The sequence below is a fragment of the Erinaceus europaeus genome, chromosome 11 (assembly GCF_950295315.1).
Source record: "Erinaceus europaeus chromosome 11, mEriEur2.1, whole genome shotgun sequence".
Lineage (NCBI taxonomy): Eukaryota > Metazoa > Chordata > Mammalia > Eulipotyphla > Erinaceidae > Erinaceus > Erinaceus europaeus.
The window spans coordinates 80,754,714-80,779,673 of record NC_080172.1 but is presented as its reverse complement, the minus strand read 5'-3'; the positions used below and the strand labels follow the sequence as shown (position 1 = coordinate 80,779,673).

At 36.1% G+C, this 24,960-nt stretch overlaps 1 protein-coding gene across 4 annotated transcripts in view; it reads right to left on the bottom strand.

Moving 5' to 3' along the window:
* LOC132541424 (uncharacterized) overlaps positions 1–24,960 on the bottom strand; it is a 260,618-nt gene that overhangs the window by 212,970 nt on the left and 22,688 nt on the right. Inside the window, exon 2 of one of the 4 annotated variants that reach the window (XR_009552619.1) lies at positions 4,272–4,385. The exons of the other annotated variants lie outside the window; for them this stretch is intronic. The gene's annotated coding sequence lies outside the window, so the exon portion shown is untranslated. The remainder of the gene's footprint in view (positions 1–4,271; positions 4,386–24,960) is intronic. 4 annotated transcript variants of the gene reach the window in all.

Sequence of the window (24,960 nt, the reverse complement as noted above, 5' to 3'; positions counted from 1 at the left end):
GTTTAAAAAAAGAATTAGGTCAAGCTTTTATATATTCTTATCCTATCTATATTATTGTCTTGTCTATATAAATTTGTTTTTATTTGTTGTCTATACATCACCAGGGAATTAGACCAGAGACCAGAGCTTGCAAGGTAATAATGAACAGCCTTTATAGGGCAATTTTATTCTTCTTTCCTTTCTTTCCCTCCCTTCCTACTTTTCCTTCCTTCCTTCCTTCCTTCCTTCCCCCTCCTCCTCCTCTTTCTCTTTCTCCTCCTCTTTCTCTTTCTCCTTCTCCTTCTCCTTCTCCTCCTCCTTCTTCCTCTTCTTCTTCTTCTTCTTCTTCTTCTTCTTCTTCTTCTTCTTCTTCTTCTTCTTCTTCTTCTTCTTCTTCTTCTTCCATCTTCTTCTCTCCTCTTCTCTCTCTCTCTCTTTCTCAACAGAGTTTTAACTGGGACTCAGCACATGCACAATGGCTCCACCATTTCTGATGGCCGTGTTTTTCCTTTTACTTTAATCTTTCTGATAGAGATAGTGAGAAACAGAAAGGGAGGAAAAGGGAAAGAGAGAAATACCTGAAGCACTGTTCCACTATTTTTGAAGATTCCCCAGTGCTAGCAGGGATGGGGGTCTTGAACCTGGGTCCTCATTCATGGTAATATGTGTGTTCTATGAGATATGCCAGTACCCAATCCCTCTATTCATTTTATTTTAAAGAAAGGGATAAAGAGACACGAGGGGAAAACAGAGAAAAGGGAGATGCCACAGTACTTCTCTACCCTCCGTGATTTCTCAATATAGTCCCTGATATCAGGTGGCGCTGGGCTCAAGCCCAGGGGCACATGCACAAGGAAAATACTCTGTCCTGTCAGCCTTCTCCCAGTCCCTGAATGTATGAATTTGAATAAATCACTTAACTTCTCAAACTTCAGTTTTGACATTTGTAAATGAATGTTAAGAGTTTTAACAGAATTATTAGGGGTGTTAGATAACATTTGTATCTACTAAGGGCCTAAATACATTAGTCTGAAATGTTTGCTCTAACCACTTACAGTTCCTGCCTTGGCATTCTAATAGTGTTAACTTAAATAACAAGGGACTGCTTAAAAAGATGAACCTACAAAGCCAAACAAATTGTTGGTTCATCTTTTTAAGCAGTCCCTTGTTATTTAACTTCACACTATCAGAATGCCAAGTCAGGAACTGTAAGTGGTTAGAGCAAACATTTCAGATTAGTATATTTAGGCCCTTAGTAGATACAGAATGGGGAAGGTTCCTTATAGTCTTGCGTTTTTTTTTTTAAGGCAATAAATAGTTATTATTATCACAAAAAAACCTCAACCTATTAATCTAACATTTCTACACTTTCTAAGATTATTCCCCTGCCCTGCCCTTCCTGCATGTTAGTCATTTCCTATCTTTTCTGTTCCAATAAAAACAGTATTTTCTTCTTTACTTTATGATTGATTATCTACAGAAGAACCTGCAATGTTCTTTGCAAATAATGCTACATATTTATTTGAGAATAAAAATAGCTGAAAATAGTCTAAAGCAATTCTGGTTGGCACACAAATCAATTATAGATGATCATTTAACAGAAAACAAAATGCAGACACTCCCTAGAGAATCAATGCTGGCCTCAAACTCCTTTTTTCCTGAGAAAAATTATATCTATATAGTTGTCAACCATATCCCATTGTTTTATAGGAATAGGAAACAAATTTTAAAATATCAATATTGCCATCATCTTAAATCAAAGAGAGATCATGGTCCCTATACTATGGAATCATAGAAGTTACCTTTAATAACATAAAAGTTAATTTTCTATGCTTTAAAATATTTAGTGTCAAAATACAAATGCAGCTGCAGGTGGGGGCTCGTGATTGGAACCCTGGTCCCTGTGCATTGGACCACAGCCCAGCCATTTGTTTGTTTGTTTATTTGTTTGTTTCAGAGCCGCAGAGAGAAGGATCAGAGTAAAGGATCAGAGTACTGCTCATCTCAGGCTTGTGATGGTGCTGGGAGCTGAACCTCAGATCTCAAAGCCTCAAGCATGGAAGTCTTTTGTTTAATGCATCAAAGTAAAGGACTTTGGAGTGAGGAGGAATGTGCAGGTCGTGTACCATAATGGTGTAGGAGGACATAGGTGTGGGGCTAGAGTGTTATGTGGAAAACTGAGACACATGTGCCAACTACTGTATTTTAATATCTACTGTAAGCCATTGATCACCCCCACAATAAAGAAAAAAAGTATAAAAAAATACAAATGCAAAAAAAAATGGTAGGAACTTCTGTCATATCCCCTAAAACAGATTGAAAAGCTGGCTCAATTGGGGGGGGGGGAGCTGGCATGAATTCTATCTGTATTGTAATTGCAGTTTAAGCATAAAGTCAGTCTCAACCTACTTATAGTTGTATCTCCCTTTTGACTTGCTTTTACCGATAAAATGTGCTGAGCATTATGTGTGGAAGTTCCAAGTCCATGCTTTATGAGTCTCTGATGCTTCTACTGACATTCCTTAGGAAACCAAATACTGTCATGTAAAGATATCATGAGCTTGCTTTCTTAGTTTCTTAGTTAGCTAGTTATGACAGAGTGACAGAATATCACTCTTACTCATGTAGTACCAAGGAATAAACTCAGAACCGCATGCCTGGCACTTCAACACTTTATCTACTCTACGAACCTCCAGACCATGAGCTCTCTTTCTTGACAACTAGAAGCTACAAAGAGAAAACAAACAAGCAAAACAGTGACCTCTTAGCAGTCAGATATAAATGAGGCCATCATCATTGATCACTTAGTAAACTGCATTCATCTGAGTGACCTCAAGTGGAAACAACAGAAAAGTGAAACAGCTGATTCCACTTGAAATTCTGTTCAAGAATATCAGGAGCAAGAAACCATGGATAGCTCAGCTGGTAAAAGCATACACCTTACCAAAAATGAGGCCCTAGGTTTGACATGAAAGCACCATTGACAGTACCAAGAGAATTAAGTTTACAGTGGTCCTCTCTCCCCTACCCCCTCTCTTTCTCTCTGAAAAAATATAATATCGTTCAGTGGTATTGCATACACATGAGGTCCTGGGTTTACTCCCTAATATAACATTTAAAAAGAAAGAAAGAAATCAAGAGCAAATATATAGCTATTTTAAGCTACTAAGGTCTTTGTTTTTGCTTTGGCAAAGTGGCATTTTTATTTACTCTCAACAAAGTTCTTAAGAAGCTACATTAAAAGTTTGCTATGTATTGTTAGCAATTGCAGCTACTAAACCCCCCAAAAGTCAGACTATATAAAAAATTGACAATGTCTTTCCTTCTTATATGTCATTCGTAAATTCTGTTACCCCTGCTACATCTAAAACAGTCGATCTGCTTTTTCAGAGTAATTTATTGCTAGTCTAGCTAGGAAAAACATTGGCATTTCAGATATAAAGACCCTCTTCAAATGCTCTTGGGATTATTTCTTTATCTTTTCAAAGTTGGAAACATCCTAGTTTCTAACAATTCCTTGCTTCTGTCCTAACTTAATGTTTTCTTTTCAGATGCTACTTCTGAAAATGTTTATTTACAAACAAGAGGCAAAACCCACAGAAGTGTAGTAAAAAAAATGTCTCACTTCATTAAGTTCCCATCTATATCTTTAATTGTTAAGAACTGAAATCTGAATAAAAACATACTTCTGAATCTTTTTATCTTAATATCTGCGTTTTCCAAAGTGACTAATGCCACAGCAGGTGTGGGTAAAAAAAATCCATGATCCCTGATTCTCTAAATCAATCTCTGAAAATGGTTTTCATTACTAGACTTTACACTGGGGTCTTAAGTTTGAATAAAAATTGCATATATGTTGTTCCAGTTAATTGATGTGAACTATTTACTTGGTAAAATAGAAAATGAAACTAAACAACTACACATTTTTATTTTATCATAGTCTTATAAGCTGTATCATTTGATGACTTGGTTACTAGGCATAATTGGGAAAAGTGGTATCATATCTATTAATAAAGATAGTGTTTTTTAGTGGTATGCAAATAGTGGTATGCAAATTTGCCACTGTGACAGAATCACCAATATAGCCCATAAATGTGGTTAGAGCTTCCCTAAGCCACTATCAAAAGGGATCCACCAAGAACCAGTATGTTGTAGAGAAAATACTCAAAAGGAAGAAGGTAACTTTAGTTCAAATTCAAGATTAGCCATAAGAAATTAGCTAAGCATTTTATCTCTCCAGACCACAACTTTTTCTTCTAAAAACAGATTTCAGGGGTAGAGTAGTGGCTCACTTAGTTGAGCATATGTCTTACAGTGCTTTCTTTCTGTCCTATCCAATAAAAATGGAAAAAATGGCCGCCAGAAGTAGTGATTCATAGTGCCAGCACCAAGCCCCAGCAATAGCCCTGAAAGCAAAAAAATAATAATAATAAACAAATAGTAAATAAATAAATAACAGATTTAATTGGGCAATCTCTTAAGTAATCTCAGCTATAAAGTTATACTTCTAAAGCTGATGGCAACTACATATTCAAATTATCTGAAGCACTAGTTTCAGAATATTACTTGTAGCTATCTACAAAGCCCAGGTTTCACCTAATAACTGAAGATGATATCTATGATGTCTCTAAGAACAATAATTTTGCAAAATATCACAGGAAAACAGTTGTTTTTGGAGATATTTTCTATAAGCGTAATATGAAGAATATGATCAGTAGAATAGTGTTGGCCTATATGTATAATGTAACACTACAAAGGAACTTACTTTTTTGCTTTTGAGCAAAATTATTTCTAAAAACTCCTTATCCAGGAATCTTCAGAAATACAAAAATATTTCACTCTAGATGCTGCTTCAAGTTGTCAGACTACCTGTTTCCTAATGTTCTCATATCATTTTAGCTAACAAGAACTAAGATTATATACTGCATTGTTACCCTATGTTTAATACAACCATAGATACCAATAGGGTATTTATCTTATAGCCAAATGTTAATAGAATCTTTTGGATGCAAACATTTCTCAGTTAGACAAATCACTTAGCACTAGCTTCAGGAAAGGCTTAAGGTAGCAATGAAAATATTCTTTATCTGTAGTCATATATCCCTAGCTGAGTGACTCTGAAAAAAAATAAATAACATCTATGAGCAACGGGTTCCTGCTCTATAGTAAAGCAATGGCAATACCTCACCTGATTCACAAAAAGATTGCAAGTATCAAATCAGAGAATCCAATAGAAAGATTTTATTTTTGTTGTTTTATTGGGGGAGGGTGGCTAATGGTTTACAGTGTAGTTGTGGACACATGGGTAAATTTTCTCATCTCACCGTGGCAGGTATCTGAAAAGCACTCTCACCCGCAACTTACATCCTTTTCTACCATCCTACACCAGGATCCAACACCCCCACCCAGCCTCTTCTTGCCCTCTTCCCCAGAGCCTTTTGCTTTGGTGCAATATGCCAGACTCGATTTAAGTTTTACTTTGTTTTTTTTTTTTCCCCTTTTATTCTTGTTTCTTAAGTTCCAGGTAGGAGTGAGATTATCACATATTCATCTTTCTCCCTCTAGCTTAGTTCACTTAACATAGCTCCCTGGAGTTCCATCCAAGACAAAGTAAAGAAGATAGGTGTGTTTGTTGCCTCTGGATATATCCCCAAGAGCAGAATTGCCAAGTGAAAGGGTAAATGCATTTCTAGCATTCTCAAAATTCTTTAGATTGCTCTCCACAGAAGTTGAAATAATTTGCATTCTCACCATCAGAAGGGCTCCATTATCCCCACAACTTCACCAATATTTATTGTTACTGTCCTTCCTGATATATGGCATTCTCACAGAAGTGAAGTAGTATCTTTATTTTCATTTCTCTGATAATCAGTGGTTTTGAGTATTTTTTCATATGTCTGTTAGCCCTTTGGATCTCTTCTTTGATATTCTGTCCATATCCTATCTTCATTTCTTAATGGAGTTATCAATTAATTTTTGTTGTTGTTTCTCATGAGTTTGGTGAGCTCAGATATTTATATACTTTAGTTATTAACCCTTTGTGTAATATATGGCATATAAAGATCTTCTCTCATTCCTTAAGAATTCTCTTTGTTAAAAAATAAATGCTCTCTGTGTTGGAGGTAGTTCCTGTTGGCTTGCAGAAGCTTTTCAATTTAATGTAGTCCTGTTGGCTTGTTTTTGGTTTTTGTTTTCCAATGGGAAGACTTTTACAAAGGTTCTACTGTCAATATTCAAAGGAAAAGAAAAGTGAGGAACTTAGAAAATTCTCAAACCAGTACAGAGTTTTAAATTCAGCTCTATGCCCATAAAGTTGCAAGATGTTCAATGGAAGTAATTAACCCTAGATGAAGACTTTGTGTTTTTAATAACTATTTTCTCTTGTGAATTGATTCTCCCCATTTTCATATTTCTGCCCTTTTACTCTATGTACCATGTAATGTTCCGCAAGTACTCAGTAACTTAACCAACACTTACTAAGCGCCAAGTGGTCCTGAATGACAGAGATGATTAAATAACAAAGACATAGCTCACCCAATAGAGTGCTTACTACCAGTGCAAGCATCTGGTCACCACATGAGGAATTATACAAAGAGAAAGCTTTACAAGTGTTGTGGCAATGCTGTGGTATTTCTCCTTCTCACTCTCCCTCTCTGTCCATGTCTGCTTCTCTCCTTCTACCACACAAAAAAAAAAAAGTCTCTCAAAAACTATTGAACTGTGCAGACATGAAACCTCAGCAAAACCTTAGTGGCAAAATAAATACAGACATCTGTTCCGTCCCCTGATCTGAAGACTGCATGAAGAGTGAAGTTTCTATTGAAAAAGTCATGTAAGTTGCACCAACAATAATGAAAATCTATCTAAGATGCTAAGGAAGAAAACAGGAAAAACAGTAATAAACTCTAGAATAGACTCTCAAAAGAAATGACATTTGAGTCACATCTTGAAATATTAGAAAAATTTTCTAGGTAGACAGGTGACATTTGAGGCAAATCATAAAATCACAGCACAAACTCAAGTTGTAATTAATAATGATAAAGATGATAACAATGAGAATTAACATCCAACAATCAATAGCTATGCACAACAGAAGAAATTTGAACATTATGTTTTAAAGGAAAGAATAATTTTCAGAGTCCTTGCACAATAAATAAACAATCCCTAATATTTTTATTTACATAATATTCTTATAAACTAATACCTCTAATTGATGCCTCAGTGCCAGGATGCTCTCCAGTAGAAATTTACCCCAAGGCTACATATTTAGCAGTTTTTAAAATGCACCCTTTTGTTCAATGCAGAAGAGAGGATAATTAATGATTAATAAATATGTTATATTAATGTAACAATACATATTTTATGAGCTTAGTTTTTGTTTATATGATGTTTAATATAAAACCCATACAAATAAATGTTAGATATTGGAATTATTAACTATTTAACTTGGTCTTTCTCTGACATCAGTGTAAAGGTATTTTTTATCATACTAAGTATATATTATATTTTCTGTTGATAGGCAAAAGATCGAATATTACCATGCACCAGACATTTTATAACATTTTATCTTGTTATAGCTGATGTCAATCACTAGGTGACAGTGAGCTACAGAGAAGATTTTTCAGTTACTTTCCTGACATACTCAAACATCTGAAATACACCTATCAACTTCTATGTGTTTTGATTCTGAAAGTGAAAAAAAAAAAGTAAAAGCAAGTAAGTGGCTAACTTATGATAAGATACTTTTTGTTAAATATCACTTTACTTCTGAGCACCTAGGATTTTTTTTCCCTAGAACTTCACCAAAGGGGAGAAAACTGACCGTCAATAAAAGATAACATGAAACATTGTTTTGTTTTTTTATCTGGATTCATTTGTGTAAATAGAATCTTCATTTGATTAAAAAAGATAAATTGAGAGGGGAAGAGGAAGAAGAAAGACACCTAAAGCACTACTTCACTGTAAGTGGGGAGAACATTGTTTGATTTATTTATTTTTTTAATTTTTTTATTTATTTTCCCTTTTGTTGCCTTTGTTGTCTTTTTTATTGTTGTAGTTATTATTGTTGTTGATGTCGTTATTGTTGGATAGGACAGAGAGAAATGGAGAGAGGAGGGGAAGACAGAGAGGGGGAGAGAAAGATAGACACCTGCAGACCTGCTTCACCGCCTGTGAAGTGACCCCCTGCAGGTGGGGAGCTGGGGGCTCAAACCGGGATCCTTACTCAGGTCCTCGTGCTTTGCGCCATGTGCGCTTAACCTGCTGCGCTACCGCCCGACTCCCGAAAGCATTGTTTTAAATGAAAAGCAGTAACATCTTTTATCACAAGAGTAGGGCAAAAGTTCTTTCTTTCTGGTATAACTTTCAAAAGATATAGTTAGCCCCACTCTCACCAGAGAGCTACGCAAGGCCTGACTAAAGTTACAAATCTCCTAGTCAAATACTCATCAGTAGGGATTAAAGACTTTTCCCTATGTCTAGTTTCAATTATATTTTGAGCTGGTATTATTGGGTAATCTAGTACAACTTTTCCCGATCTCATGGTTCTGTGGCTGCAAGGACTTTTCATCTCTTCTCATTATGTTGGTGACTTAAAAAAAAAAAAGCGCAAGGACCCGTATGGGGATCTCTGTTCGAGCCCCCAGCTCCCTGCCTGCAGGGGAGTCGCTTCACAGGCGGTGAAGCAGGTCTGCAGGTGTCTATCTTTCTCTCCCCCTCTCTGTCTTCCCCTTCTCTCTCCATTTCTCTCTGTCCTATCCAACAACGACGACATCCATAACAACAACGATAATAACTACAACAATAAAACAAGGACAACAAAAAGGGGAAATGAATAAATAAAAGACAAGGCAGTATTCTAACATCCTTTCAATGTCCAGTGTGAAGTCAACATTACTAAATACCTATGGTATCAAAAATGAAAATATTTTAATTACAAAAGCACAGATTCATCTTCATGTTTAAATTTTACAGCATGCTGCTTCAGTTAAAAAACTCAGGAGAGGGAGCGGGGCGGTAGCGCAAAGGTTAAACACACGTGGCAAAGCACAAGGACCGGTGTAAGGATTCCAGTTCAAGCCCCCAGCTCCCCAGCCGCAGGGGAGTTACTTCACAGGCAGTGAAAGCAGGTCTGCAGATGTCTGTCTTTCTCTCCCCCTCTCTGTCTTCCCCTCCTCTCTCCATTTCTCTCTGTCCTATCTAACAACGACGACATCAATAAACAACAACAATAACTACAACAACAATGAAAAACAACAAGGGCAACAAACGGGAAAATATTTTTTTTTATTTTTTTTAAAAAGAATAGGAAAGCTATCAGGGGAGGGGATAGGATACAGAGTTCTGGTGGTGGGAATTGTGTGGAGTTATACCCCTCTTATCTTATGGTTTAGCCAATGTTTCCTTTTTATAAATAAAAAAATTTAAAACTCAGGACAATATTCATTCTTTTTGACATACCTACTTCTTCCCTAACATTTCTTTAAATGACATCATAAAATAAAAATATACTTACAATAAATCCATTTGAAAATAGAGGATGTACCAAACAGTAAGGAATTTAACGTTTGGAAAATGTTACATTTACTTTATAAACAACACCTGCCTAGCCTGTGAATTATAAAATAATTTCCTGAAATTTTTCTTTTGTTTTCCTATGTCAAGTTGGTCATCCACTACATCACAGAGAATACAGAAAAACCTTCTCAAACTTGCAAAATTATTGGATGGGGACATTCATTTTTATGCAAACTATATGCATATTCACATAAAACAGTCTGAAAATGTATCAGATATAATTAGCATGTTTATGAATCTATTTGCTCTGCTATTAAGTAACAAATTTGTAGTAACCATGGCAACTGCAACATCACAAGCACAAGTTCTATTTTTGTAGTAATATGAATACCTTTCTTAAAGCAACATTCATGCTCAGCTCTACATTTTTAAAATATTCAAAGAAGAGCTTTTAAAATGCCATTTCATTTATCACTGGATAAGGGCACACGCTGCAGTTAGCTTATTTTCAATTAAAAGCTATTTCTTTTTGTTGTATGATATATAAATGTAGTCTTGTTCACAAATATGTCAGTGTAAAGGGAAAATGCAATGATGACATATTAAGTTAGGATGTGGTGATAAGATTATTAACTTTGTAAATTTTCAGCTGAAATAGTAAAAATGAACTGGTTTTTCTCAACTTTTAAAATGAAAATGAAAGAAGTACAGACAATGGTGTAGTGAGTAAGGCTTTGGATTCTCAAGCATGAGATCTTGATCAAGCATGAAGTTTGATCCCCAGCAATGCATGTACTGTAGTGATGTTCTGGTTCTCTTTCTCCTTTTCTTCCTGTCTCTCTTATTAATAAATAAATAAAATTCATTAAAATAAAATAGAAAAATAAAAAGGAAAGTCACACAGCCTTCCCATTGTATTTTTAGCCAAATTGGCTTCTTCACTTTCAGCCTTAATAACTTGTTACAATCTATATACTAATATTCTTCTCCATAGTTTATCTGAGTATTTATGTTAAAAGTTAACTTTCATGAAATAATTGTATGTACTGAAATCTAATAATCATGTAAAACAATGTTAAATTACTAGTATAAGCATTAAATAAACTATTACTTATTTTTGTCATCTAGACATAAGATCATATTGCCACCACATATAGACATTATATGTAACCCTTCCAAGCTTCACTTTCCTCCCTTGTAAAATTCAAACAATAAAAATATAAATATTACAGTACTGTTGAGAAAATAAAATTTGAAAAAAGTATAATAAGCATATTTCTATTTTGTAAGTTCTAACTATACATACTTATATATTTGCTGGAAAAAATCAAATCTAATTCTGAAATAAAATATTGCAAATCCCATAAATACCTGATCCTTGTATTTTCTCAAAAAGTGGCAGAGATAAAAAAAAATGTGTACCTGGAGAATTGAAATGATGGAATTATGAGGGCTTTTGTAAAAGCCACTCTATTATTTAAAAAATAAAGAAAGAGAGAGGGGAAAGGAACAGAGAGGAAGGGAGGAGAAAAGAAAGAAAGAAAGAAAGAAAGAAAGAAAGAAAGAAAGAAAGAAGAAAGAAGGAAGGAAGGAAGAAGGAAAGAAGGGAGGAAGGAAAGAAGGAAGGGAAGGGAAGGAAGGAAGGGAAGGGAAGGGAAGGGAAGGGAAGGGAAGGGAAGGGAAGGGAAGGGAAGGGAAGGGAAGGGAAGGGAAGGGAAGGGAAGGGAAGGGAAGGGAAGGGAAGGGAAGGGAAGGGAAGGGAAGGGAAGGGATGGAACTGGCTGGGGTTGAACTCCAAATCAGTTTTTTACTGGCCCTTATTTCCCTCAGTCACACAGAAACAAACATCTATTTCCTTGGATTCTCATGCATAAATATCCTACAAGGGATCATCACAAATATAACACATATTTTTTTTCCTGGTCATCACTGCCACCTCACTGCTCTAGGTTGATGTTTTCAGATGGAAAAAGATGAATGAAAGAAAGGAAGGAAGGAAGGAAGGAAGGAAGGAAGGAAGGAAGGAAGGAAGGAAGGAAGGAAAGACATTACAGCACCAAAGTATTTTCAGTATGGTGAAGATCAGGCTCCAACCTGGGTCACATACATAGCACAGGAAGTGCATTACCCAGGTGAGCTATCTTGCTGGCCCAAAACAAAATATCTGTTAGCAAAAGTTTATTTAGTCTTCACTCTTCATTTTATTTTACCTGAGGTATAAGTGACACATGAGATTATAAAATTTTCAGTTGCTTAACATGATTTAGTAGTTGTATATATGGCAAGATAATCACCACAATAAATTAACATCTGTTAAGTCTAGTTAGTATCAATCAATTTGTAGTGCTTAAAAACTACAAATTTTTTCCCTATAATAAGAAATTTAAGAAATGCTCTCTCAGCAACTTTAAAATATGCAGTATAGCAAGTGAGAGTTCATACAGTTGAGAGCATGACTTAATCTTGTGTAAAGCCCCTGGGTTTGAACAACAGTAACTTATGGAAGGACCATAAGCTATACTAGGGAAGCTTCATGGCTAGCAGTGATGTGATGTCCTTCTCCTTCCTCCATTCTGTCTCTCTCCTTTTCACTACTTGATTGTCTTTTTCTTCATTAAATGAAACATGCTGAACCAACAAAATGTGTTAGGAAATTGTGCAAACGTGGTGGAACATTGGCAGGGTCCACAAACCACTATATTTCCATGCAAGTATTATTTACAGATCCCCACCATGTTATACCCTCAGGGGATTGCTAACTCAGTTAAAACCTTGCCAGTTGCTAAGGATGCTTCCACCTTCCCAGCATGCCTTTTGCCTCTCTCCACCCCCTTTTCCTAGCCAATTCCATCCCGACATGCCACTTCTGAAATTCTCCTATAAAAGTCACTCCTGTTTGCATTTTCTCTGTTTCCCGACCTGGAGAGGACCTGGAGAAGGGCTGGCGTGCATAGCAGGAGGCGGTGATTTTGCTAGCTTCACGTGGCCTAAACCCACTGTGCTTGCACCCAACTCTGGAGCTCCAGCATCATTGAAGAATTGTATTACCATGCCACCAAAAGTTCCTGGTCTCTTCTCTCTCCCGCAACACACCCCAACAAAAATGAGTCACCTGGATAATGAATCTGCTTTGCCATACACACAACCTGGCCCCTACCAAAATGGAGGAAGCTTCAATATTGTGGTAACTTTTACTTCCTCTTTGTCTCTTTCTACTTGGGGAAAAAAAGTGAGCTCCCTAGACAATAACTTGAATCCACCGGCATATCAGATGTCTGGCTCAGGAAAAAAACTAGTATAGTCACGGGCTCTTCGGAATATAACTAAAATAGTCCTACTAACCATCTACAAAACAGAGACACCCCCCCAACTCTTCATATGAACTTTTCCAGCCTTTAGGTTCATGATTGGTCAACAATTTGTTTGGCTCTATAATGTTAACTCTTCTTTCAGCCACCAGGTTCCAGAAGCTAATATGATGCCAACTGGACTTCCCTGGGCAGACGACCCTACCTATGTGTCCTGGAGCCCCGCTTCCCCAGAACCCTGCCCCACTAAGGAAAGAGAGAGACAGGCTGGGACTATGGATTGACCTGTCAACACCTATGTTCAGAGCAGAAGCAATTACAGAAGCCAGACCCTTCCACATTCTGTACCCCATAATGACCCTGGATCCATACTCCCAGAGGGATAAAGAATAAGAAAGCTATTAGGAGAGGGGATGTGATACAGAGTTCTGGTGGTGGGAATTGTGTGGAGTTGTACCCCTCTTATCCCATGGTTTTTGTCAGTATTTCCTTTTTATAAATAAAAAAAATTTTTTTTTTAAAGTAAGCTCATGGGAGTCGGGCGGTAGCGCCGCAGGTTAAGCACAGGTGGCGCAAAGCGCAGGGACCGGCATAAGGATCCCGTTTCGAACCCGGCTCCCCACCTGCAGGGGAGTCGCTTCACAGGCGGTGAAGCAGGTCTGCAGGTGTCTGTCTTTCTCTCCCCCTCTCTGTCTTCCCCTCCTCTCTCCATTTCTCTCTGTCCTTTCCATCAACAACAACAACAATAACTACAACAATAAAACAACAAGGGCAACAAAAGGGAATAAATAAATAAAATAAATATTAAAAAAAAAGTAAGCTCAGAGCAGTGAAGCCCTAATAATAACAATGAAGGGAGAAGGCAAAGGTAGGGAGAGGAGAGTAGGGGAGAGAAAACTGGCCTGAAAGGTTGTTCCATGTTATGGCACAAGGCCCTGACTCCATTTCTGACACTGAAATACACACACACACACACACACACACACACACACACACACACACACACTTATTAACTCAGCATGCTGTACACTGTGTCTCTAAGATATTTTTATTGCAGTTCTTTCTTAAAATATTTATTTATTTATCTATAATAGAGACAGAGAGAAATTGCAGGTTGGAGCCAGGGACTTGAACCTAGGTCTCTATGCATTGTAGCATATACAGTTACCACCAGTGCCACCACCTGAGCCCCGAAAACACTTTTTATTAGTGATTAAATATTGATTTACAAACTTATAACAGGGGTATAATTTCACACCTTTCCTACCACCAGAGTTCTGTGTCCCCATTCCCTCCATTGGAAACTGCATTAGTTCTCTCAAGATCACAGATAAGATTTGACTATTATTTCTATAACTATCTATATTTATACATATTTACCCCATTTTTCCAACAGCCCTGCCTCCTCCTCCTCCTCTTCATCTTCTTCTCTGTCTATGTCTCTGTCTCCCTCCTTCTCTCTCTCTCTCTAAGTCCTATTGGAATTGGAATTCAGAGCCCTCTGGTCATCTTTCCCTAATATTTACCCCTCTGGGAGTATAAAATATTTGTTAATAGCTGGAACTTTTATCCTCCTTTATATCCCCTCTGTACTCTGTATCTATGAGCTCTCCTGATTATTTTATTTTTTTCATTCCAAATATAAATGAGATCACATAGTATTTCTCTTTTCTGTCTGCCTTTTTTCAGTTAGCATAATACTCACAAACTTTATGCTGTCACCAGTGACAAGATTTCAGTCTTTCTATTATTTCATTGTGTGTGCTATATTTTTTATTCCTTCACATGTCAGTGGACACTTTGGATCATTTTATATCTTGGCTATTGTAACTGATTCTACAATAAACATTTTAAGTGTTTTAATTTTCTTTAGAAAAATAACCAAAGTGGGTTTGCTGGGCCACACAGTGTTTCTTTTATTTCTTTCCTTTTTTTTTCTTGAGGAATCTCCATACTATCTTCCATCTTTCACAGTGGCTGCATAAATTTATAAATCTAGAAACTGTAAATTGGTTTCTTTTACTCCACATCCTCACCAGCATTTGTTATTTCATGTCTTTGAATAATGTCTCATTTCACATATCCCTCATTTTAAAACAACAAACTTGGCAAACTGAGTAAGATCTAAAGAGAAACTAAGAAATTCAGATAAGCTTGGTCATTTTGGCTACATGCTCTGGAAATAGGAATGTTGGAATGGAATTTATCAATCTCTGATTGAGATTGAATTTAGGTTGTCTGGAGCAGAGTGGTTTTTAATCTAAACAGAAGCCCTAAAGACAGTCCAGTGATACTGAGTAGAGTTGGCAACCAAAAAGACAGGGTCTATAAATCTGCAATTGTCCTCCTATATTTCTATGTTTAACATTACTCTGACAATTTAACTTAAACTTTTCAGTCCTATCTCAGCACTCCTATTCTCTAAAGCTCAGATCTAATTTCTTCACAGCATTTATCATTTTGGAATATACTATGTAATTTGCTTATTTATCACTCATATCTGTTTCCACTAGTTAGAATGTAAACTCCATAAACTCACTACTTTGTTCTCAGTGCCTGTCAGACACTAGAAAAGATTTATTGAATAAATAAAAATATAGTATGAATTATTTGTTATTACAACCATATTTATTTTAGTCTTTTTTTTCTCAGATTATGGTCTTCTTGAAGCTACTTATAATACGAAAGGCAAAAACACTCCTTATGCTCTTTAGAAAAAGAAATGAATTTTGGTGAAAATAAGCCATAAACATATTCAATATTAATACTATTCTAACCTGCCAAAAGACCATTATCTATGACAGCCTGGCCATAAATCCTTTAGCTTATATGGTCAGCCAATTTAACTGTTAAATCAATCAATTATAGCCAACTATTAAAATAAAATAAGAATTTCCTGAGTTTTATATTTATCTACTTATATACATTTTATCTCTTTTAATACATAATTTTTATTCATAAAGAATAATCATCCAAGGCTGAGTTTCTTATTAAAGAGTAGGTATACATTTTAACTGTTACCACTTAGAAACTTAGAGAAGAAATTAATAATGATGGTAAGTGCGATTAAGTCTCAGCCAACGCAGTAGATATACATTCTCTCTAGTCAAAGTCAACATTTGTCAAACTGACCTACCTTGCCTTACTTGCTGTATATATTTCGAAGGCATAGGGATAGGAGTAATTTGTTTAGCAATAATGTAGCTAGCAATGTACTAAATAGTGCTTAGTATCTTTCTAATGATAGAAAACATGGGCTTAGGAAACAAGGGGCAAAGAGCCCTGCCTATATCTTATAAATAACTGAAAATGCAGTCACTTGGTACTAGCAGTTGATGACACAATTTGGATCAGATAGTAAGGTCAGTGAAAAGAGAGGGCCATCCCTAGTCAGTTCTATTTGTTACATATAAGGAAACTTAGAAGAAAAAATTTATACTCTAGTTTTATATAACAAGAATAATGGATGCTTATAGAACTAGTCTTATTTCAACTAACTTAACAAAGTTTTACATGGCTTAGAAACCACATATCATGGTAGTTGGAAAGGATTCTGTTTAGTTATAGCTACATAGCTGATCTAATAAAAGTAATCATATCTCCATTTAATGTTCATTCCTTCTAGAGAAAATGCATTATTTCAGATAAATTAGAAAATAACAGCATACATTTTAGACAACAGCAGCTTCAAAAATATTATTAACCTGCAAATAATGCAAGTATAAAGGACTTTTACAGACAGGTAGACAAAAAGATCTGTAATTCCTTACCATGGTTTGATGAAGGATGTCCCCAAAGATTTTTACCCCAGTCACAGAATCATAACTAGATCTACCTTCTTAACACTATCCTATCTTCATTTCTCACTTGCATTTACATGTCTTTCTAACTTAGAAAAAAGAAATTAATTTTGGTGAAAATAAGCCACAAAATATTCTGTATTCATACCAACGAAGTATGAACAGAGCTACTGTAATGTGCAAGTACCACCAAGTCCAAGTCTGCATGTGAAGTTTCTCCAAAACAATTCTCCACCTTTCTCTCCTCTGTTCATGGGTGAGAATGATTACAATCTTAGAATGCACCTAATCTAGAATATTTATCATCAACCTAGGTCTTCAAATGATATTAATTCATTCAGTAAATAAATAGAGTGCTTCACATATCCTAAGATCTAGCAGTTTACAAAATTATTAAAGTGATTATAATATAATTTTAATAAAATGAGTCATGTCACCCAAAAACTGTCATTTCAAAATACATTTAGTTACATAAGAAATAAATAAGATCAAGATACAAACCCTCTCTATAGTATAATTCTAATTCTGTTTGATGCTCTAGAGTTGTATAGACTCTTTGAAAATGTACTTCAACTCCCCTTAGTTATAGAGGTTCAAATTCTAAAATTCCTCTTGTATCTGGAGCTCCAACTGTGACTTGAATTCCTTTTTTTTGTTTATATTGGACATTGTTTATTTGCTTGTTTTGCTTTGTTTTTGATAGAGACAGAGACAGTGAAAAACACCAAGGTACCCAAGCTTCCTCCAGTGTGATGGAGCTCGGGCTCAAACTTGGGTCAAGCACATGGCAAAGCAGCACATTATCCAGGTGAGCTAATTTTGCTGACCTGCCACTTCTTTTACATGAAATGAAGTTATGGTAAGGGACACAGACAGATTTCCAGGTACCAAGGTTGCTGTTGTTAATCTAGGTTGTAGTAGGTAGTAATCACATGCTAGAGCCACAATCATGAGAAAAATTCTCTAATTTTACAGGCTTTTTTTTACTATCTTTATTTATTTATTTTATAGAAACAGCCTGAAATTGAGAAGAAGGGGGAAACAGAGAAGGCGAGAGGCAGAGAAATACCTGCAGCACTGTTTCACCACTTGTGAAGCTTTCTCCAACAGGTGGGGACTGGGGACTTGAACCCAGATCCTTGAGCATTGCACCACCACCCAGACCCCATAACTTTGCAGTTTTTCATCACAGCAGACACAATAATACTCCTGGTTCTGTTGTAGTTGCCAGTTATTTCTCAAAGCTTAGCACAAAGACTTTTTTTAACCCTCCAAAAATTGCATAATCTATTTTCATTAGTGAAGTATTTTTGCTTAGTCATAATGGTTTATGTGTTATACATAGTTATATCTAAATTAATGGATTAAATAATTTTTAGAATTTTCTGAGTTATAATTCACAAACTAGGCAATTATTTTATATAGATTTTATACATGTTTCTTGCTTTGACGATGTATTTTAACTGAAAATCTAATGTTCTATTAACTTCTGAAATTATCATATCTGAATCTAACATTACTATTTTAATAAATGGAATAACTAAAATCCCAGTTTTTCTGGATCTGTTGTTAGATAAATATTTTTATTCACAAAATTAACTATATTCCCAAAACATGTGGCTATATGCATTTATGGGTTTTAACAAAAATATTAATATTTTAACAAGTCTTATACTTATGTAACTGATTATGATTACTTTATGTAGTATAAAATTTAAATTGTTAGTATTTTAAAGCTACATATGCTGGGGTGAAAGATACCCTTACCAGGGTGTTTAAAACTCTGCACCACAAGGGAGCACTCTGTATGGCACCAGAGGAACCTATACAGTGCTTCAGCAGAATTTTTCCTTCTATCTAAAATTTTTTTTTGAAGATTTGACAAAAATCAGCAAGGGAGAAATATAATAATGCATGTGTGAGGCCCCAGCCCTGAAAAAAAAACAAAAAAAGACAACAATAATAACTACAACAATAAAACAACAAGGGCAACAAAAGGGGATAAATAAATTAAATAAATATTAAAAAAAAAGAAGAAAAAACGTTTTTTTCTGCTCTTATAAAAATTTGATTTTTCTTCCTAAAAACTAAATAGTCAGGAGTCAGGTGGTAGCGCAACAGGTTAAGCGCATGTGGCACAAAGTACAAGGACTGGTGTAAGGATCCCAGTTCGAGCCCCTGGCTCCCCACCTGCAGGGGAGTGGCTTCACAAGCGGTAAAGCAGGTCTACAGGTGTCCTCTCACCCTCTCTATCTTCCCATCCTCTCTCCATTTCTCTCTGTTCTATCTTACAAAGATGACATCAATAACAACAGCAATAATAACTACAACAACAATAAAAAATAAGTGCAACAAAAGGGAAAATAAGTAAATAAATAATTATAAAAAAATACTAAATAGTCCAAAACCTTTGGACTATTCAAAACTAATCTAACATCTAATATTCATTTTTTTGTGAACAGTTTTTGTAATAACATTTATTATTATTGAAAAGATTATTGTTATGACCAGATCACTTATGGTATCAATTTGAAATGAAAACACATTGTTTTTCTTAGCACAATTATATATCTATTCTAGCATACAATTTCATAATACCAGTAGTATACTCAACTAGGTTTTGTTTGTTTTTGCAGTGCCATGATCTCTCATATGTGTAACTTCACAAATCAGAGCTACTTTTATATTTAAATAGAGAGAGACCGATAAAAAAAATCGCAGCAGCAGAGTTTCCTCTGGTACTGCAAGCCTTCCTGTGTGGTAAAAGGCTTGAACCTAGGTAGCATATGTGTCAAGACATGCACTCTACCCAGTGAGCAATCTCTCCAACCCTCAATTAGTATTTTCAAAAGAGAAATCCATGACCACAATTTCCGGCTTACAAATAATAGTCCCTTAAAAAATTAAAATGTCAATAATAATAGGAATAGTAATAAACTCTTTTAGTAAAAAAAAAAAAAGGAAACTCTAAGCTACCTCTATTTCTATACTTTATACTATGGACTTAAGACAACTAATAAACTGAAGGGAAATTTTATAATACATAACACTGTCTAAAATGTTCTATAAGGAGACATGCATACATTGTGTATACATCTATTACAATAGTTTTATCTGTCTACTCTGAATAGTTTTTTCTACTCTATAGAAGATATAGAATCATTGGAACCAAGACACAAATTTATAAAGCAGACAGACAAGAGGGTGAAAAACTGAATTAGTAACAGGCAAATATCTATTTGCAAACACAGAAAATGTATAGACGTTTCTGTAATAAAAGATAGAAGGTCAGGGTACGCTTAGAGTAATCAGAAAGGTTCTAAAAGATACTATCCTAGCAGAGACGTTAAGAATGACTAGGAGTCAATCACATGAATATAAGAGGAAATCCCGTATTTCAATGATGAGCTCTTTCCATGGCTCTCTCATGTGGTGCTAGTGTTTAAACTCAGGGCCTTACACACAGGAAAAGACATGTATTTTTTCCACTAAGCCATGTACATGTCTCCAAAAATTGTTAAACACATAAGTAAAAATATAATGTCTAACTCAAAAGAAAAAATGAAATCATCAAGAGGACTTTTGACAAGCTTTTTGTGGTCTGGGATTTTCATTTTTCAAGCCTCCTACCAGTCCATCTCCTCAAATGTCATGAGACTGCTTTTTCTAACAAGTATTCTAAAATGTATATACAAATATGTGTGTATATGTATGAATGTATAATTTATGTAACTACAATGTGCCTAATTAGCAAAGTATAAACTCAATAAATATAATGTAAGGTCTAGCTTATTCTTTCCATTATTTTATTTATTGATTTTTTTTGCATAGTAGAAATCCAAAATCTCTGCTGAATTTAATTCAATTACAAAAGCTCTTTATTCCTAAAGTGGAAATGTCTTTCTCTGTTGTGATTAAGTGATACATTAGTGGTTATAAAAAATAAGTGTAATTCCAACTTCCAGAGGCATGGCTACAGAGCAGCAGCAGCTGTGTTTGTCTCCTCCCCTCTCCCAGGTCAACTAGGAATACCAAAGGACACCACCTAGGACCTCAACAAGACAGGACTAGAACAACTTCAGGAACCCACCAACCACTGGTGAGTGCAAACACTTGTGGTGCATGGATAGAGAGAAGCCTAGGGAGAGATTAAGTGGCTGGTAACAATCCAGCAGTTTACCAGTTGAGACACCACCTCCAGTCTGTTTCACCAACAAAAAGATGACTGAAGGGAGGAGGGGACTCCCCTAAGATTCACCAAATACAACTGTGAATCTCCATTGCTGCTGTCCTCAAATATGGAGCAGTGGGGTGGGGGGGAGGTGGGGGAGGCCCTTGGCTGACATCATGGGACAGAGAACTGACAAAAAAAACTCAGGAGATCTATACCTCGGTGGCCTAGTGGTGGGGCTGTGTCTCTTTGCATAACCACTGGATTAACTATGCCCCACCCTGATTTATGTCTTGGTCAAGAGTCAGTGATTAAGCTAAGAGGTCTACTTGTAGGGAGTCGGGCATTAGCAGAGTGGGTTAAGAATAGGTAGTGCAAAGTGCAAGAAAGGGAGTAAGGACACTGGTTTGAGCCCTGGCCCTCCACTGCAGGGTAGTCACTTCACAGGCAGTGAAGCAGGTCTGCAGGTCCGTTGTTAGCTCCCACTCTCTGTCTTCCCTCATCTCTCCATTTCTCTCTGTCCTTTCCAACAATGATGACATCAATAACAACAACAATTATAACTACAAAAATTAAAGCAATGGCAACAAAAGGGAAAATAAATGAATAATTATTTTTAAAAAACTTAATGAAAACAAAAGAAGGAGAAGCCTACTTGTAGTTGAGAAGCCCTCAGGCTCCCATAGCCTACAGGGAAGAAAAAGAACAAAAGAGGCTTTTAAGCCACTGAGCTCCAACTCAGGGGTTAAAAAAATATTGAAACAACTGTCAGTTTATACAACTGTGAACTCTTTAATTACCTTCCTTAGACAAATGTCAATCCAGGAAAGAGTGATCAGTAATTTGAAAAGTACTAAGAGAGGGACCTCATAACATACTATATAAAATAGTTAAGCCAACAAGAATAGATACTGGAGAAATGAACCACCACAAGAGTCCAGCTAAAAGACCCTCAAAGGTTGAGCCACAAAATAATGAGGTCAACATCCAAACACTAGTTAAGGAAATAATCACAGGAGTGAGTAAAGAGTTTGAAAGAACTGTCATCAGAAATGCAGAAGCAACCACTGAGACTCTGAAAGAAAACACTAATTATCTCAAGGATAATAGAGAGCTGAAAGCTGAAATAGCTGGACTAAGAACACAACTAGGTGAACAAACTAAAACAGTATAAGAACAGGGTAATAAAATAGATGAAACAGAAAACAGTAGAGGGCAGAGAGAATAGAATCAATGAGGCTGAAGATTGAATTAGCAAGATCAAGGATGAATTAGAGACAACTAAAAAAGAAGTAAGAGATCTCAAAAAGAGAGAAAGAGATTCTGAAAACAACAACAGACAACCTATGGGATGACTTCAAAAGAAGCAATATATGCATTATTGGCGTACCAGAGGAAGAAAGAGAGGGAGGGGAAGAAAGCATTCTTCAGGACATAATAGCTGAGAATTTCTCTAGTCTAGACAATATCAGAGACATAAAGGTTCAGGAAGACCAGAGGGTCCCAAACAGAATTATCCCAGACTTAAAGACACCAAGACACATCATATTTAAAGTGGAAAGGAATAAAGATAAAGAAAGGATCCTAAAGGCTGCAAGACAAAAACAAAAAGTCACCTACAGAGGAAAGCCCACAAGATTAGTAGCAGAATTCTCCACACAAACACTACAGGCCAGAAGAGAATGGCAAGCTATCTATTGAGTGCTCAATGAGAAGGGCTTTCAACTGAGATTACTGTATCCTGCTAGACTGTCATTCAGACTAGATGGAGGCATAAAAGCCTTCTCAGACAAGCAACAGTTGAAAGAATCAAGTGTCACCAAGCCTACCCTGAAAGAAGTCCTGAAAGGTCTCCTATAAACAGTCAGACCGCCATAAATAGGCCATATATCAGAACACTCTAAAAATCTACAAGAATGGCATTAAAATATCTTCAATCATCAATATCAATAAATGTCAATGGCCTGAATTCACCTATTAAAAGACACAGAGTAGGAAGATGGATCAGAAAACACAACCCAACAATATTCTGTCTACAGGAATCCACCTAACTCAACCAGGCAAACACAGACCCAAAGTGAAAGGATGGAGCGCAGGGACCAGCGTAAGGATCCCGGTTCGAGCCCCCGGCTCCTCACCTGCAGGGGAGTCGCTTCACGGGCGGTGAAGCAGGTCTGCAGGTGTCTATCTTTCTCTCCCCTCTCTCTCTCTGTCTTCCGCTCCTCTCTCCATTTCTCTCTGTCCTATCCAACAACAAAGCAACGTCAACAATGACAATAATAACCGCAACGAGGCTGCAACAACTAGGGCAAAAAAAAGGGGGGGAAATGGCCTCCAGGAGCGGTGGATTCATGGTGCAGGCACCGAGCCCAGCAATAACCCTGGAGGAAAAAAAAAAAGTGAAAGGATGGAAAACTATCATACAAGCCAAGGACCTACAAAAAAAGAGCATGAACAGCTATACTCATATCTGACACAATAGACTTTAAAATAAATAAAATTTAAAATTTAAAAAGATAGGGATAAACACTTCTTAATGATCACAGGATCAGTCAACCAAGGGGACTTAACAATTATTAACATCTATGCACCCAATGAGAAGCCATCTAAATACATCAAACTTCTACTGAAAGAGATACAGCAATATATTCACAGCAACACAGTCATAGTAGGGGACTTCAACACCCCACTATCTCAACTTCACTGATCATCCAGGCAGAAAATTAGTAAAGACATGAGGGAGCTAAATGAGGAGATAGATAAACTAGAACTATTGGACATTTTCAGAGTTATTCATCCCAAGAAACTGGAATACACATTCTACTCAAGTCCACATGGATCATTCTCAAGGATATACCAAAGACAGCATCAGCAAATTCAAGAGCACTGAAATCATCCCAAGCATCTTCTCAGACCACAGTGGAATTAAATTAACACTTAAAAATCAACAAAAGATTAGTAATAGTCCCAAAATCTGGATATTCAACAATACACTCCTTAACAACTACTAGGTCAAAGAGGAAATAAAAGAAGAAATCAAAATGTTTCGAGAGTTCAATGAAAATGAAGACACAAGCTATCAAAATATGTGGGACACAGCTAAGGCAGTAGTGAGAGGGAAGTTGATAGTCAAACAAGCACACATTAGGAAACAAGAAAAAGCACAAATAAACAGCCTGATTGCACATCTTAAAGATCTAGAAGAAGAAGAACAAAGGAACCCTAAAGCAACCAGAAGGACAGAAATAACTAAAAGTTAGGGCAGAAATCAATAACATTGAAAATAAGGAAACTATCCAGAAGATCAACGAAAGTAAATGTTGGTTCTTCGAAAGAGTGAACAAAATCAACAAACCTTTAGCCAGAATCACAAAACAAAAAAGGGAGAAGACCCAAATAAATCGGATAGTAAATGAAAGAGGAGGTATCACAACAGACACTGCAGAAATTCAACATATATGTGAGGCTTCTATGAACAACTATATGCCACCAAGTTAGAGAACCTGGAAGAAATGGACGATTTCCTAGATACCTACTAACTTCCAAAACTAAGTAAAGAGGAAGTAGATAACATGAACAGGCCCATCAAAGCTGATGGAATTGAAATAGTTATCAAAAACCTTCCCAAGAATAAAAGTCCTGGACCAGATGGTTTTACAAATGAATTCTACAAAACCTTCAAAGAAGAACTAATACCTCTACTTTTAAAAATCTTCCAGAAGATTGAAGACACTGGAATACTCCCTTCCAGGTTCTATGAAGCCAACATCACTCTGATACCAAAAGTACACAGGGACACAACCAAAAAAGAAAACTACAGACAATATCTCTGATGACCATAGATGCCAAAATATTGAACAAAATTCTAGCCAACAGGATACAACAATATATTAAAAAGATTGTTCATCATGATCAAGTGGGGTTTATCCCAGGGATGAAAGGTTGTTTTAATATGCATAAATCAATCCACATGATCCATCACATCAATAAAAGCAAGACCAAAAGCTACATGAACATATCAATAGATGCAGAGAAAGCCTTTGACAAAAGACAAAAATACAACATCCCTTAATGATCAAAACACTACAAAAAATGGGAATAAATGGAAAATACCTCAAGATGGTGGAGTCTATATATAGTAAACCTACAGCCAACATCATACTCAATGGTGAAAAACTGGAAGCAT